Genomic DNA, 18,634 nt, shown 5'->3' on the forward strand with positions numbered 1-18,634 from the left:
TAAATATTATGTGTTTACACTTTAAAAATCAGTAGTACAATCACAATGCCCAGTTATGTGTTAAATTGGGACATACTCTGTTGCTTAGCAACAGAGTAAGGTTACCCTTGTGACAGTTTTGCTGGCTGTCTCTTGAAGAAAGCATCCAACAAGAGAGAGACATTCAGTAAGAAGAGAGCTGGCCACTGAAATTTGTGTAAATTAGTACATTTTTGTAAATGTTTTAATTTTTAACACAGAGATATCTTCTTTACAGACCCTTATATCCCAGTAAACCCATCCCATAAATCAGTCTGGTTTGCTGGTTTTGGCTAGTCTCCCAGCATGATCAGGCTGAACTGGTTTGTTCGTTTTAGAGGGATTTTGGGCACTTTTCAGCCCCAGAACTATTTTAGGGCCCTCTAAACAATTTGGGTTTGTGGTGGAGGTAATATACACTATATTGCCAAAAGTATTCGCTCACCCATCCAAATAATTGAATTCAGGTGTTCCAATCACTTCCATGGCCACAGGTGTATAAAATGAAGCACCTAGGCACCTAGGCAAGTGAGCATGTTTGTAGACTGCTTCTACAAACATTTGTGAAAGAATGGGCCGCTCTCAGGAGCTCAGTGAATTCCAGCGTGGTATTGTGATAGGATACCACCTGTGCAACAAGTCCAGTCGTGAAATTTCCTCGCTACTAAATATTCCACAGTCAACTGTCAGTGGTATTATAACAAAGTGGAAGCGATTGGGAATGACAGCAACTCAGCCACGAAGTGGTAGGCCACGTAAAATGACAGAGCGGGGTCAGCGGATGCTGAGGTGCATAGTGCGCAGAGGTCGCCAACTTTCCTCAGAGTCAATCGCTACAGACCTCCAAAGTTCATGTGGCCTTCAGATTAGCTCAAGAACAGTGCGTAGAGAGCTTCATGGAATGGGTTTCCATGGCCGAGCAGCTGCATCCAAGCCATACATCACCAAGTGCAATGCAAAGCGTCGGATGTAGTGGTGTAAAGCACGCCGCCACTGGACTCTAGAGCAGTGGAGACGCATTCTCTGGAGTGACAAATCACGCTTCTCCATCTGGCAATCTGATGGACGAGTCTGGGTTTGGCGGTTGCCAGGAGAACGGTACTTGTCTGACTGCATTGTGCCAACTGTGAAGTTTGGTGGAGGGGGATTATGGTGTGGGGTTGTTTTTCAGGAGCTGGGCTTGGCCCCTTAGTTCCAGTGAAAGGAACTCTGAATGCTTCAGCATACCAAGAGATTTTGGACAATTCCATGCTCCCAACTTTGTGGGAACAGTTTGGGGATGGCCCCTTCCTGTTCCAACATGACTGCACACCAGTGCACAAAGCAAGGTCCATAAAGACATGGATGAGCGAGTTTGGTGTGGAAGAACTTGACTGGCCTGCACAGAGTCCTGACCTCAACCCGATAGAGCACCTTTGGGATGAATTTGAGCGAAGACTGTGAGCCAGGCCTTCTCATCCAACATCAGTGTCTGACCTCACAAATGCGCTTCTGGAAGAATGGTCAAAAATTCCCATAAACACACTCCTAAACCTTGTGGAAAGCCTTCCCAGAAGAGTTGAAGCTGCAAAGGGTGGGCCGACGTCATATTAAACCCTATGGATTAAGAATGGGATGTCACTTAAGTTCATATGCGTCTAAAGGCAGGTGAGCGAATACTTTTGGCAATATAGTGTATATACGTGTTTTAGGTGGATATTTAACTGTGCTATATTATTTATATGTAACTTACAACTTTTTATTTTCAAACACATATATTCTTTGAATCAAGCAATAAATAAAATAAAAAATGCCTATTATCAAAATAAATGATGTAAGTTTGGACCCTGTTTACATAGATATTTAACAAATATTCCCTAAGTAGTAGAAACTCATAAACTGCCTCCTACCTCTCGTTCTTTCTCTACTCCTTTCTCTTTTGAACGTCCAGTTCATCGTCTTTTCTGTAAATGAATAATGGACTAAGTAATGTGCATCATGATGTCAACTCAGCGTCTGCTGACGTGAACTTCCACCACACACAGGTGTTTGTGGATTGGTAACTGGTGACCAACTGGTGACCCCAACTTAAAAGGCTGATTATAAAAATCCACTTTTCATATAATAACCCACATTTAAAAAACAAAAAAACAAAAACAAAAGGTATAGCGTTTAGTACTCAAATCAGAAGTAACTTTATACAGCCGATATTAAGCTATATACTTTTTTTAACTTAACTAATTGAAAACACATTAAAATATAAGATGTAAAAAGGACATATTGGTAAAGGATGCACTGCGCTGCTTTTGGAAGGCTTTTCTGTGGCATCATACGAAGGGAATGTACTTTTAATGACAGCAAGGATTTCTTAGCTCATCATATTTTCAATTGCCAAAGGCCATCCACTTGGAATTTTGTTCCATTACAGAAATCACGTTCTGAGGTAAAAGATGATGTCAGATTGTTTTACACTGCAAAAATATTTCTTAATCACTATCACTATCCCGTTTTTCTTTTAGAAATTTTTTTTACTTTTAAGGATCTATAAAAACATCCTAAAAACGATTTTTAAAAACTAAGCAAAATTGCATAAGTTAGGTTAGAATTATGCTTAATACAATCAAAAATAATTTCCCAGTGGTGTGAGAATAAGACACTTAAATAATACAACATTCTCTGTAAACAACTCTTAATACTGTATATAATTAAGTTTTCAGGTAAACTGATCTTGTTTAACAGATGTTTAGATATTTTTACACTAAAACAAGACAAAGATAGCATCTTGCTCCTGCGTTGGTGCGGCTTATTCAGAAGTGATCATCCCTATGCCCTGTTCGCTTCGAAGACAATCATGCACTATGAGAGCTTCAGCTGGCTGAACGGTGATAATGGTCAGTCAGAACGCACTTTTTAAGCTATTTTTATTGGATGGTCTGTTTAGAATGACCCCACAGCATGGATGGGCAGTTTCTAACAAGTTATTGGAGAAACAAGGATGTGTGTGTGTGTATATGAGAGAGAGAGAGAGTTAGAGAGAGAGAGAGCAAGTGAGCATGTGATTATCTGCGTCTGTTGCAAAGATGAACAGTAATCCTGCAGCTGTTAGTTTAACTCTATTCCTCAGCTGTACTGTGGTAGTACTCCAATCCAATTGTGGAGTGATGCTGCCATACGTGCTGTCAGAAATATCCTACAAATATTTCACACATATTCAAGTGATTTGTTGTCAGAGGGAAAACATGAAGGACGCCAGTTTCATTCTTGTATATTTCTTGAGGAACTCTTATTTTGATATGAAACAGAAAGCGTTCTCTCCTCCACCATGTTGAAAGTTTACCTGTCCTCCCAACTCAGTAACTTGTATCAGGTAGGCGTCCTGAGTATTTCTGATTACTCCATCTGTCATAACTCTTAGCTGTGATCACAGTAATGCTGAAGCTGTTTAACTCTATTTCTCAGCTATAGTGTAGTAGTTATTTGAGCGATCATGGAGTAAGGCTGGGTGTTAACAGTGTGAGTTCTGACATTCGGTAGGTTGTGAGCCCCAGCACATGTTACGAATCAGTTTACCTGCTTATTGTACAGACACACACAACATGGTCTTTTGTCGTCAGGTCAAAAGACACTTTATAATATCCTGATCCTTAGATATGCGTAGAGACCTTTATTAAAGGTCTATGGGACTTTTTGCCATTTTATTTTTTTACCAGGCATACATTTACATTCTGAAATAAAAATCTTTAAGAAAATAAACAATGCATATGTATTTGTTTCAAACAGATATAATTAATAAGTATTCAAATTATCACCTTTTTTTACTTAAAATAAAGGTATTTACCCCTTTTCCAGATAAAATGCTATTCTAAAAAGCTTCTATTTAGCATACAGCAATATTCATGTTTACAATCAAAAGGGAGTTGCTGCATATCTACTTTATTTACCGGTTCTTTTTTACCTGAACAAAACAGTTGTTTGAAGATTTTCTCCAAAACAGTGCAGTTAAGATGTTTTTATTTTCAGCATGGATATTGTGTCACAATTTGCAAGTTTCATTCTCTTTTATAAAAAGACTACTAAAGGAACTGTTGAGCATTGTGCACTTTGTTCTTTTTTCTTTCCTGTCAGTGAAACTTTGTGCACGGAATCATTTGAATGAACTGTTTTACAAGCCAGCATCCCTCCTGCAACCGAATCACAAGGTGTCAAAAGTGCAACTCAAAGCAACTACTCACATAAATCACAGCTCTTAAAAGCAGGGCCTCTCTCTCTCTCCAGGAGGGCCGGAACAGGACAGACCATCCCCAAGGCCCCTGAAAATTGTGGTCTTGTAAAAGACACTCAGCTAAGAATTATGTGCCAAGTGAAAAGGGTGTGTTTGCGCTGTCCATTTTCTCCAAGTACATTCACTAAATGGCTTGAACAATCTGCTTTCGGGGGGACTCAGATCGGAACCAAAGATTGGTATGCCAATGTGACTATAGTGGCCTGTGAAGGCTCAGAGAGTCCACAACCATTGGGACATGAGAGGGAGACATAATGAGAAAGCTGTCCCCGGAGGTCCCTGTCCACATAAAGGCATGATTATTCCCCTTCTTGGCAAGGGCATCTGATGGCAGGACTGGTCAGACACTGGACTCAGTATTCCCCAGCCTTATTAGACAGGGGTCCTCTGCCCTCCTGGTCACAGCATCGGCTTGTTTATTTTTTGGGGAGCACTGTGGGAAAGTAATTTAAGTGTAAACATCTCCCCTTTATTTCTTTCAGAGGGATCCCTTAGAAAAGATTGAGAAAGAGGGAGATGATGAGATCCTGCTGGTAATGAGCAGAGATGTAGTGGTCTTTCATTTTTAAGAGCTGCACCAGCCAACCAGCACTGTTCTCCATAAATGTGGCATCCATTCAGCTTTTTTCCACTGGGAAGAGCAATAGACACACTTCACTGTTTGATCTGTGCTCCTCGTCTGGTCTCAAAGACCAGCTTTCACTGACATTTTATTACAGCGCTCCATCCTTTAAACATGGCTCACAAACACACCTGTTGCATAAACCCATCTTGATGAGCTAATGGAGTCTGTTAAATGTTTGTCAAGAGCTATTTAGCCTTTACTGCTGAGCAATTGTGCAAAGGAAGTACTTTTTGGCCCCCTTTTCATGTAAAGGAAGACACCCCACAAGCTGTGGAGTTTATGTGATATAATGATGTCCAGTTCTTGTTTGAATCGTTTTTTTGAACCGGTTCTTTTCAGTGAGCAAGTTCTCCAAATCGAACTGAATCGTTTGAAAGAGTTTGCATCTTGGGTCAACACTGATCCACAAGTTACTCTATCTTAACCTGTCTCTCGAACGTGCCTGACACTCCTATTTGAAATGAGCCAATAACCGATAGTAATATGATCCTAGAACTGGTGATATCTACTTTTTTCTAACTCTTCTTTGCAATGAACCGCTCCTACTAGTTCACAAATCGGACTGACCTCTCCAGTCGAAACAGGTCTTGCATCACCGGTACAATGAGTCGCTCGCAACAGTTCTCAAGTGAACAGTACACTGAACTGAGAATCACCTCTTTCGGAAGTGTCCGACATACTGAGAACTGATGAGCTGTTGATATTGATCATGCGTGTGCCATGTGATTAAGGGGGGCAAAATTAATGTTTCTGATGTATTTTCCTGAACAGAAGAAAGTATAACAGTTAAAACATACTGGAAATATGTTTATGAATTGTATTACCATTTTATCAGCGTATGATGATGATGATGATGATGATGATGATCCGGTTGCAACAGTTCGGAAGTCACCAGTACACTGATCTGGGGGAAAGAGCTCTCGAGTAATCAGTACACTAAGTCGATCACAGCAGTTCTCGATTCAATGTTAAACTGAACTGAGAATCACCTCTACTGAGAACTGATGAGTGAGCTGCTGATGGATCATGCATGAACTGAGGACTTGAACAAAAAACCGTTTCAGTCGAGAGATGTAAATTAATTTTACTATTGATTATTGTGAATGCAGATTATATTTGAAGTTGTTATGAGATGGATTATGGTTTCTGTAAAAAGGGTGAGTTGAGTAAGACTAGTTTATTCACTTTATATGATTTAGACACATAGAACATCCACGTTTGTATATCAGTGTCTGTATTGGGTTCTTTAGGTGCAAAACTTTAATGTAGGAAACCTATCCAATATGTAAAATCACTGAATGAAACACCAATGACAATAAACACCCTTATTATTATAGTCTAAAATTATTAATTATAGCTTATTATTATTGAATAAAATGTAGTAATCAGCAATATGCACTTACATATGACTTTATTAAATGTGTTTGAGCATGCATTCCATGACGCCGGGGTATTATCATTATGAACAGTGACGTCTATACACGATAACGTAAAAGAAGTGGTGAATCTTTTTTTTTAACCGGTTCATTGAAACGAACCGTCCGAAAGAACCAGTTTGCGGAAAAGAATCGGACTTCGCATCACTAATGTGATAAACTGTGGAGAACACTCAGATCACAGCTAAGCTAAACTAAAAACCGGCCAAAAAATTTTTTAAATGTGAGAGTTAAAAGTTTAAAACATACTGTGGGGTTTAAACGTCCAATTTATTTTATCAGCATAATAATTTTAGTGGAAAGGTCAACTGAAAAATTTGCATCAATTTCAGAATGTCTTAGTATTTGGTATGTCCTCCTTTTGTTTTAATGACAGCATGCACTTGAGCTGGAATGGTCCCCACAAGTTTGTGCAAAACCTGATGATCCATGTTATCAAGCATGATTTGAGAATTTTCCAAAGAGCATCTTGTGTGCTTTAAAGGCAGCAAATAAATCTGACCTTTTGTACATCATAGCGTTTCTTTCAAAATTGTAAAGGTGCATCCCAAACAGCACACTTCTGCAAAATGCTACTTTATAAGTAGTAAGTAGTGTGAGTAGTATGTTACCACTGAACATGCAACAAAAAGAAGTGTACTATGAGTACCCGGATGATGGAATTTCATGCAGTCAGTGCTCGTGGCTTGTTGTACGTAGCGGAAGGGGCGGAGTAATCTGGCTGCATTGTTGGTCTGACAAAACCATTGATAATAATGGAGAAAGTAGCAGCTAGCGAAACTTCAAAGCCAGCACTTTACAAATGTAAGCATGAACTGTGAGAATATGTACATTGTTTGAAATACAAGTGTTGAACTGAGGTTGGCTAATGCGCTAAAGCTAGCAGCAACACATCGCATGCGTTTAAAACATCACTTCCATCAGCTGTTAAACAGTGAATGTTTTCGTGAAGTAAAAAATCATTAAGTGTTCCATTTGGGATGATACTACAATTTGAAAATGCATACTCTAAGCTACATAGCTGAATGCATAGTGTGTATTGTAAGTGCATAGTGTATAGTGCATCATTTGGGACACAATGATTGGAAAATGATTAGCAAAAATCATTTCATGTCACTGTTTATATCATTTGGACTTGAGTAAAACATATCCAAATGAATTTTTTACATATTTGATATATTTTGGATTTTATGAGTTGTATCTCCCAGTATACGTTGCCCCATTAAGGTACAAAAAAAGTCAAAGCCATCAATATTTCTGTGATTTATTTGATGAAAAATTATGAGTTTCTGACTTCTCTTATTTTAAAATATATCGTACGTGTGTGTGTGTGTGTGTGTGTGTGTGTGTGTGTGTGTGTGTGTGAGAGAGAGAGAGAGAGAGATTGTGTGTGTGTGTGTGACAAAACTGAGAAAAGTTTAGCTTTAAGTTTGCATGTATGTCATTTGCATGTGTAATATTGTAGATTAACCCTTTTTCTTCCCTTAATCTGGCAACGTATCTCAAGGGATACGCACACTTCAAAAAGTGCTAAATAACAGCATGAACGACATATGACATCATTTTCTTCTTCTGCTTCTTAAGATGTTCACAATTAATATTAGCAGTTTAATTGATAGTTTGGGGGGGTTTTTTACAGAAGAAAAGTAAGATTAATATATAATTAATTCTCACAAAGTCAGCAGGTCTTGCACCATGGGTGGCCATGTTGGTTTTAGGCCAGGCTGACTTAACGATCAGAGAAAATTTTAACCAAGTCATGCGACCCAAATACTCAAAACAGACCCAGCTAGGATAAATGATAACAAGATGGCGTGAGAAACTCTTTCTTATACCCCCTATAAGAAACTAAAGAGTATGTATCTTGTGGTGTACATTGCCTGTTTTAGGGTTACATTAGATTTTAAATTTTCAGTGGAGACTTTTGAACCTCACTGTAAAGGCCTACTAATACAGACTGATACAGACTATGGCTGCATCCAAAAATGAAAATGCTGCCTTCTGAGGCTGAATACGGCGGTAGAATGAAAATAAGGTGCTTTTCAAACTGTTCTGAGACCAGTTTCATTAAGATTTCCATTCATTCAAAAAACACTGTCGGTTAAGCCATTAACTGATTAAGCAGCGTGGCAGCAAGTCAGCTGCCTACATTTTTGGATGCAGCCTTTACATCATTTTATACTATCATCTAAATCAGTGGTTCCCAAATTTTTTACAGTGGCATACCCCTCCAAACATTCAACACCCTTTCGCATACCCCTTCTCTAACGCATAGATAACATTCACACAAGGTATTTTGAAAATATGTATATTTAACACAATTATTTTTCTAAAACAACTCCCTTATATTAAACTTGTTATATTTGTACATGTTTTGTACTTTGTGCCTATTGAGATGAGTATGCTAGATATGACATAACTGCATAAATTGAAAACTCCCCCCTCATCTCGTCACGGTATGCAAGAATAGCGTTCGGTTCTGTGCCTGGAATTGCGCATCATTACAGATACAGCATTGCCGGCCGACTTCGAGTAAGTATCTGTGCAATTGTGCGGTCAGCACAAGGTGCTTTTTTATGTCACATTTGACACTGTTAGCAAGGTTGAGCTCATCTGCTGAAAAACATCATGCAACAATGTAAAAATAGGTCTCTAGCGTGCGAGCAAATGTGAGTGAAAATTACTGCGTGTGAATGTGGAAAATTATTTGGCCGCACCGGATGTCTGACACCTGTCATCAAAGCTTATGAACTTATACCATCAGGATCAAAACCCCCTATGCATCTAACTTTAAATACAAATTACATTTTAAACTGCGGGAGAGAAAAAAACAGAAAAACTAAAATCGTGGACGAATGACACGTGCGAGTCTGGTAAAACAGTGAAGTATCAATTTTACTTGCTATTGCTAAGCTACGTCACCTAGCAGTGTGCTAGGCTGGCGAATAAAGATACTTGTGTGACGCATGATGCATGAGTAGATGTATTTTTTTTAACCACAAAACATAGGGTTATTTCATAGCATATTTATCTGACCTTATGCCACAACCATTTTGGTGTTTCTACACTAGAGGGCACAAAATTATTTTTGCCAGTGAGAAATACAAGAACTGGGTTTGAATGTTATTTTAGACTGTGATGAAATTAAAAGAACGGTAAATCTCAGAATTGTATTCGCTTACCCCCATTGTCACCTCACGTATCCCCAGGGGTACGTGTACCCAAGTTTGGGTAGATGTGTATGGATTTTGATTGCTGATTTAGATCATTGCATATTTCAGTCTACATATTCATAAGAAGAAATAAAAGAATATGCTCAGAACCATCTTAACTAAATACAGCTGTTAAACCAGTCTGATGCAGTCTGTTCTGAAAATTATGTATAACATTGGATCTGGTGTTGTGGTGCAGGCCTCTACTGGTGAACAGTAGTAATGCGACTTGTATGCAGACATTCAGCAGCCTGCCAAACCTATCCTCCTAAGTGAAGCACCAATGATTCATTAAGTTTGGTGGGGTAAATATTTAGCAAAATAATCAATAATTCAACCCACACAGTCATTGCAGTCATCCTGTTTTTATTAAAGATTTGGAAATGTCCTGTCAAAAAATAGCAACGGGTTCATTGAACAGAGTACAAAAGCAAATACACAAACAAGTTCTGAAAAAGTAGACTTTATTTTATTTAAATGATGTACTAGGGCAAGTGTACTTACAGAACAAACAACATGACTTTACTGAGTCTATTTTAGGTTCCAACCGCTAGTGACCTGTTTGAATAACATGTACAGTCAAAGAGTAACAGTTGGCTGAGACAAAAAATAAAAGATTAATGCAAATCAATCCCATACATGACTGGAAAAGCCATTAACTCAACCTATAGAAAAGGCATTTTTGCTATGCTAAAATTAAACATCATTGATCAGTTTCTCTTTAATGGCTCGGTGTGTTACTGTAGCTGGTAGGGCATGGTCATGGGTTTGATTCCCAACGAATGCATGGACTGATTAAAAAAAAATGTTTCCCTTCAAATGCACTGTAAATTGCTTTGGAAGTGTCTGCCAAATGCATAAATGTAAATGTAGAGGAAAGCCATCTTGGCATGAATGGCCAGAGCAGCACAAAATCCAAGCCAGCCATTTCTTGGTGAAACCTTTGTTTGAAAGCCTCAAAAAGAGTGCAGTCAGTTTCACTCACATCACTGCTATTTCTCAGAGTGTTTGTGCGTGTGATGATTTGCATTGAGGGGTCTGAAAAGAAGCTTACGCAACAGCAGGGGATAATTCGTATAACTTGTGCTTACTATAGGCTGGAGGGAGGTCAGAGTTGCTGGTTACTCTTTGTTTAGGGTCATTGGTATTCCTAATGGCTTGGGTAAGCAAAAAACAAACACCCCCTTATTAAATGGTTCATATGGAACTCCGACACTTTCTTGTAATTTTTTTTTGTTTGTTTTTTGTTTTTTTGGCATGGTATCCTCATTATTATCCAGCAACAGAACAGCAGTTACTGGAACATTCACTGCTACTTAAAGGAATAGTTCAACCATTTTGTTTTCAACAAAACTGAAAGGTAACAAGGTCATACTGGTTTGGAACTACATGAGGGTAAATGATGACAGAATTTTTATTTTTGGGTGATCTATCCCTTTAACTCCAGCTAAAAAAATTAATAGCTCTGCAACAAATGCAATGTGCCAGTTGCGAATCAAAACTAAGCAGTCATTGAATTAGGTTCAAATGACTGCTTGGGAAACAGTATGGATGATTTGCATTTCATTTGTGTTAGCACAATGTAAAAGCATCTTGATTCACTTTCTCGTAGTGATGGGCATTCCGGCTCTTTTCAGTGAGCCGGCTCGTTCGGCTCAGCTCACCAAAAAGAGCCGGCTCTTTTGGCTCCCAAACGGCTTTTAAAATGTTTTTATTTTTTCAAGTCAAACAGTTTGTGATAGTTTGATAGTATGATTTGTGTTAAAACAATTCTAATTACATTATTAAATGAAATCATACTCTACCTTAACCACAATGTATTTAAAAATGCATTGGTTTGCATTTGCATTTAAAGTATAACTTTTAAATATATATAAACAAAGTGCATATAAATCTAACCATTCAAAACTAATACAATCTGAACAGCATAATAGATTATTGCACCATATCAAAGAAAAATAAATAATTAGCAAAACTGCAGCATCCCACAAATTGAAATAAATGTAAAAATAAGGATGCTATTACACATGTGCATTTAAAGTATAACTTTTTTAATGTATATAAACAAAGTGCATATAGATGTAACAATTCAAAACTAATACAATCTGAACAACATAATAAGTTGGCTCCGCCCTCCCTCACGCATCTTTGGTTCATTGGTTGACACTGAGTGTCTGATTGACAGGAGCAGGTGAGGCTGTTAGTCTGAGCAGGCAGTCAGAACGAAAGTGTGTGCACTTGAGCATTTAGGCCTATATTATTTTAGTTCTTTTTTCGTTCTTTGAATTCGTTAATTCTATTCATTTAAATCTTTTGATTATTCATATCTTAATTTTTTAAATATTTTTATAAATAGATTAGTCTCTTCTGATATGCGAGCCGGCTCCCAACGTTCACCTACAAGAGCCGGCTCTTAGAGCCGACTCGTTCGCGAACGACCCATCACTACTGTCAAACAAGTAGGATTAGATATTGATTTTTATGCATAGAAAATGTAACTTCGTCTTGAGACAATATTACATCAGAAAGATGCTAGGCTGATAGAGCAGGGCACTCTTATCATAAAACAACAGGAAACTGATAAGTAGTCATTATTTTCCAAAGCCAGTGATTGCTCTGTTCTTGGGTGACTGAGGCCATTCTCATGCAAGAGCTCTCGTCTCCTCTGGTCTTTCCCAGTATGTTCTCTATTATAGTGCTGGGTTGAATTTGACCACGGTTACATAACTGCTGACTGCTTGCATAGATCTCCTGCAGCTCGTCTTTCCTTAATCTTCTCTGCTTGATTACTCTCTCTCTCTCTCTATCATCTCTCTATCTCTCTATCTCAATCTCTCTCTCTTTCTCTATATAAGCCCCTCTCTGACTCACTCAAGCTGGGGACAAAGAAGAGCTTGCTTACCCACATACAAGCAGATGACACACATATAAACCAGAGCAACCGCAATGGTCCAGTTCAGAGCGGATCGAGAAGGGGCTGAGGACGCCCTGTCTGTCCCTCGGGGGAGCAAGAGGATTTGAGACAAGTGAATCACGCCATACTGTTACACAAACACTCAGACATACACCAGCTTCCTCATAGTACATATGCATCTGGAAAGGGGGTCTTTTAAAGGAATAGATCATAAAAAAATGTAACATTCTGTTATCATTTGCTTACCCTAATGTCATTTCAAACCTATGACTTTCTCTCTTCCATAGAGCACTAAGGAGAAATTTTGCTGCTCACTCTTTTCCATGCAATTACAATAAATGGAGAACAAAGCTTCAAATCTTTTAAAAGAAAGCAAAAGCACCATAAAAGTGGCCCATATGACTTGTGCCCTATATTCCAAGTCTTCTGAAGCTTTGTGTGATAAACAGACTGAACTTTAATTCGTTATTCGCTGAAAATCTTCCACTCCAGAGAACCGTTAACTGCTGCGACCGGATCATTGTGTCAGTGGGTTGAACTAGAATCGGATCGGTCTGATTTGTGAACAAATCCTTCAGACTAGTTTTGTGAACAACATCAATCAATGTACTTCTCTTATGAATGCTCATTAATGTGCCAACTTACATTTTGATCTGTTTCTCACACACAGTTATTGCATGGCTTCAGAAGACTTGGAATATACACTCACTGAGCGCTTTATTAGGAACATCTACTTATTCATAAGATTGTCTAAACAACAAATCGTGTGGCAGCAGTGCAATGCATAAAATCATGCAGACACGGGTCAGGACCTTCAGTTAATGTTCACATCAACCATCAAAATGGGGAAAAAATTTGATCTCAGTGATTTTGACCATGGCATGATAGTTGGTGCCAGATGGGCTGGTTTGAGTATTTCTGTATCTGCTGATCTCCTGGGATTTTCATGCAAAACAGTCTCTAGAGTTTACTCAGAATGGTGCTAAAAACCAAAAACATACAGTGAGGGGCAGTTCTGTGGATGGAAATGTCTTGTTGATGAGAGAGGTCATCGGAGAATGGCCAGACTGGTTCAAGCTGACAGAAAGGCTTTGGTAACTCGGGTAACCCCTCTGTACAATTGTAGTGAGCAGCATAGGCCTAGATTTAGGTAGGGATGATAGGAACATGTCCGGGAAAGTCGGAAATGTCCAGACCAACATTTGTGCAATTATACCACTCAGAAATTATTGTTCTACCTCTTACCTCTTCTGAAGCAGCACATAAACTGTGTTGTCACATAGCATTTTTACTTTTCTCAGTGCCGTTCAGGAAGCACCAATCACAGTCGTTTCTGAAAAACCTTTTCTGGAGATTACACAGGCAGATTTCCATTGGCATCTTACATCCTATCCTTGAAATTATTAGATTTAAATCATTCGTTTCCTGTCTAGGTCAAAAATTTCCTTAGTTTTGCATGCAGCCCAATCGAGGATTCTGCATTTTTGGCTGGTATGTGCCCTCTTGAGAAAGACCAATTTGAAATGTAAAATTTGAACGGTTGTGTCTGAGGTGCAGGATTTTAAAATACCAGTATAACTCCCAATAAATGTTTTGTTTTGCACAGTAGAGAAGAACATCGGATCAATTGAAAAATAATATTTTGTCAATAAAATAAGGTATTTGTGATCAAAAAGTCATTAGTTGCAAGCCTAAAGCCTACTTTGTTCAGGAGGCCTACTTTTTTAGATAAAAATGCAAGAACATCAATATGAGAAAAGATTATGTGAGATTGAGGAGAGTTGGTTCATGTTCCTTGGATATCATTTTCACGAGGTTAATTTTCTTGAAAAAGATAACATTTGATTTTGGCCCATTATGTTTATCACATCACATATCACTGTCACTTTATCCAAGTTTATTGGATATCACATTTTAACTTCTAATCGTGAAGCCCTAGTGGTCAGTTCTTAATTTGTTTGTTCTTTAGAAATTCTTAAAAAAATTAAATAGGCTAATATTTAATATTGTGGGGCAGAGAAATAAGAAATTAAGAAAATAGATTTGTTAAATGAGGTAATAATTTTATTTTGCCTATATTACCAGACTGACTTTCTCGCATTTTCTTCATATCAGCATTTATGAATATTGTCCTTACTATATGTCCCTACCAACTTTCAAACCAAACCTACACCCTGGGTGAGTAGAACAGCATCTCAGAATGCACAGCACGTCAAATCTTGAGGAGGATGTGCTACAACAGCAGAAGACCACATCTGACACTGTATTAGGACCATAGTGTTCTTAATAAATGTCTGTGAGTGTATATGACAAACACTGTACATGACAAAGTCTGTCAGTTATGATTACACATAGACATTTTGAAATGAGTTCATAAAATGACCATCCAAGACCGAGTCCCAGCTGGGCTGTTTCATATTGTGGAACTGTGTTTGAAAATGCGCTCCTGTCCCAACCTAATAAATGTACTATGCTGTGGTAATTAGTGACACAGTATCCAGATATATTTGGACTCATTCATTTCACTGCTGATTAGCATTCTGTACCTGCAAGCCTGCTGCATCCCAAACCAGCAATACCATACTAAATTTTGCAAGGTCTTCCAGATCCAAAACAGACATCGCTGGAGCAGTTAATTAACCTATTCAAATCATGCTGTGCTCTGTTTGGCAACATATGAGCAGGCTCTTTTTATATAATATCATAAGGCTGCCTTGTCAAATGAAATGTGCAAACAGTATATCACCTAAAAAGAAGCACTTTCTGTCCTTAAGTTATTGTCTGTTCACTGAAGAAGAAAAAAACTGTTAACCTAAAAGTTTGCTTCTTGTGGCATCTAAATTAACTACTTTGATCCAAAATATAGTCCAAAATATTACTTAACATCACTGAATTAATCTGAATTAATTTGGTTACACCAACAAAACTAATTTTAAGGGTTATATCAGGCTGAAATATCTCTTTAAAATAACAATTGCAGGATACCACTTTTAACAGTGTACAATAGGATCCAAAAGTCTGAAACCACAATAAAATACTGAGTAATTATGATTATGATTTATTCAACTGTTCACTCAAATTGTTTTGCTTATAATATGATTTGTAATTTTAAAAAATGTATTAAAATGAACTGTAAATGAACTGCATGTCAACTATTTCTCAAAAGCAATATAAATAGAATAAACTTGAATAAACAGACAATTAACCAGTAAATTGAAATGAGTGATTGTGCATTGTTATCAAGCATTGTTATGCATCATGCATTTAACGTGTATTGTGCTTGTCTTTTTTTGCAATGAAGCTTCATAGTCCTTGTTCAGGAGGGTGACCTTTTCCTTGATCTCTACATTCCACAACATAACTACATTACATTACTCTGTACTGCATTACTCTGGCACAGTTTACCATCAAATCTGCTGTCCCCTTAAAACAGTAAATCATTATCTATGGTCAGGGTAAATGGTGTGGATTGACATGTGACTAATCATATTTTTGCTTGTAATGTGCCATAAAACAATAACTCCAGCATGTTGCAAACATCTGGATCAACACATGAACACATTCTTAAGAGAGTTCATGCTGCGTATAGCTGTCTCTCATTATTGTTTGCTAAGGGAATATAAGGACAAACCGCAAACCTCCTAAAATAGGCTGTTTTCTGATGGGAACTTATAATGTCTCATTGTTTTTAACTGTCCCTGGGTGACTCTGAAATAAGGCAGCTGAAATAAGAGATGGTCTTGTCTTTGAAGTGTTGCAGATAAGCACATATGTTTAAATCCACTCAGCTACAGTGCATTCAGAAACTAGGGCATGGCCAGATAAACCCTTACACAGAGGTACTTGCACTTCAAGAGAAACCACTATTTGTTCTTTGATCAGATCATGCGATTTAAGAAACACATATGGGGATGAATCAGAGCAGTTTATTACATCATAAGGTGACACAATGGGCCAGGGGAAAAAGAGATAACAATGTGAGAGTAATCTCTAAATTAATCGAAATGATCTTTCTAGTATACAGTCCTGCCCTGATATCTCCAGGCAAATATATATGTAGGTTGGTTTACTCACTGATATTTTTTAAATCTACATGCATAATATACTTAATATAAGACAAGGGAATATTTACTCGTTTTGCTATTGTTCTTATATATCTGTTATTAGATAGATTATATAGCTGTAAATAGCATGGTAAAAATAAAATCTTACTGACCTGCAAATTATACTGGTTAAGTACTCAACAAGTATGAATTGATTAGCAGATGGTAAAGGTTTATTTTCTATTTCCATGCTGTTAGTTCTCAGGCTGGGAACATTTAGACCTATTTGGACAGAACTCCCAATAAAAAAAAAAGATTAAAAAAAGACAATATAGTTATGACCTACACAAGATTGTCTATAATGAAGGATGCATTTTAAGTCAATGTCTCAATATTTTGCTAAATTTAAAAAGCCCATCCTGAAATAAAACAAATAGGCACAACAGTGTACTTTGATCCATCTACGTAAAATATGTTTGTTGTATAACTTTTTTTAATATTTAACAAGCTGAAAGGGGAGTTATCGCTGTCGTTTATCTCAATCTCTGATTTTACACATTTTTAATTTCCACCTAAATAAAACAGAAACCAGGTTAGCATTGTTTGATATGGTTATCAAACCTATTATTGACAGTCACAGTAATATGTAATATAGACTGTTGCACATTGTATATGTCACATGTAACTATTGAACAATTCCTTCTGACCTTACATCTACAGATGCATATTAAATCTCATTTATTTGCATATCACTTTCACAGAGATTATATAATAACTTTAATTCTATTCTAAAAGACAATAAAACGCTTATTTAATAAAACGCAAAATAAAAAAGGAAAAAAAGAAAGATACTTTCAGATTCGGGTATAATAAATGTGTGTCTACCACCCTCTGGTGGCAAAAAGGAGACACTACTACAAACGAACTGATGATTTGTATAAACCAAGTTTGTGGTGTATGTGTATTAGTAAAAGATTCAGCAAATAATATATAAATTATATAAAATAAAATTAAGTATTTTAACCAGAAACAACCAGAAAGTTATGATCCATATATATATATATATTTGAAACACTTTTTTTCACATTTTAGAATAAAATTTAAGTCATTAAAACTATGGAATAACATAAATGGAACAATGGGAATTATGTTGTGACTAAACAAAATCCAAAATAAATCAAAACTGTTATATTTTAGCATCTAGAATTTGCAGAAATGTACTCTTGACATTTTCTCAACCAACTTCTTGAGGTATCACCCTGGGATGCTTTTTAAACAGTATTGAAGGAGATCCTATCTATGTTGGGCACTTATTGGCTGCTTTTCTTTATTATTTGGTCCAAGTCATCAATTTCAAAAACTTTTTATTTTTTATTCTTTATTTTTTTAATTACATTTTAGTTTTATAATGAAATAAATTAATATGGTTGCACAATTATATTTTTGTCTACAAAACTAATTTCAAACATTTAAGCATTCGCCTTCAGATCAAAAGATTTTTAAGATCATGAGAAACATTTCAGTCAAGTGTTTCAAAACATTTGACAGGTAGTGTGTGTGTGTGTGTGTGTGTGTGTGTGTGTGTGTGTGTGTATATATATATATATATTAGTATTATAACCATATGGTCATAATCCAATATAACTGTAATTATATGAAGCTTCTGAACTGTAGTTTTCTCAGAGCCAGGAGGAGGCGCTGTCCATCAGTACATTTGAGTAAAGCAGTGTTTCCCTACCCTGGTTATGGAGTACCCCCAATACTGCACATTTTGGATGTTCCCTGATTAGACATAACCAATTCAGGTAAATACTAATGGGAAAACGTACTTTTCTTGGTTTCAACAAGATGGATTCCTGCTTAAAAGGATAGTTCACCCAAAAATTAAAATTCTCTCATCATTTACTCCGTGCCATTACAGATTGGTATGACTTTCTTTCTGAGAAACAGATCAATATTTAAGTCCCTTTTTTTAACTATAAATCTCCACATTCACAGTCTTTCACATTCTGAAAGTGAAAGTGGAGATTTATAGTAAAAAAGGACTTAATATTGATCTGTTTCTCACCCATACCTATCATATTGCCTCTGAAGATATGGATTTAACCACTGGATTATGGATTAC

General features: G+C 37.0%; 1 protein-coding gene across 1 annotated transcript in view; it reads right to left on the bottom strand.

Annotated features, from left to right (window-relative positions):
* Nucleotides 1-647: 647 nt before the first annotated feature.
* The window catches only part of LOC127441882 (erythropoietin-like), a 190,419-nt gene continuing 172,432 nt past the window's right edge, over nucleotides 648-18,634 (bottom strand). Inside the window, exon 6 of the transcript XR_007897411.1 lies at nucleotides 648-1,614. The gene's annotated coding sequence lies outside the window, so the exon portion shown is untranslated. The remainder of the gene's footprint in view (nucleotides 1,615-18,634) is intronic.

The sequence above is a fragment of the Myxocyprinus asiaticus genome, chromosome 6, assembly GCF_019703515.2.
Source record: "Myxocyprinus asiaticus isolate MX2 ecotype Aquarium Trade chromosome 6, UBuf_Myxa_2, whole genome shotgun sequence".
Taxonomy (NCBI): domain Eukaryota; kingdom Metazoa; phylum Chordata; class Actinopteri; order Cypriniformes; family Catostomidae; genus Myxocyprinus; species Myxocyprinus asiaticus.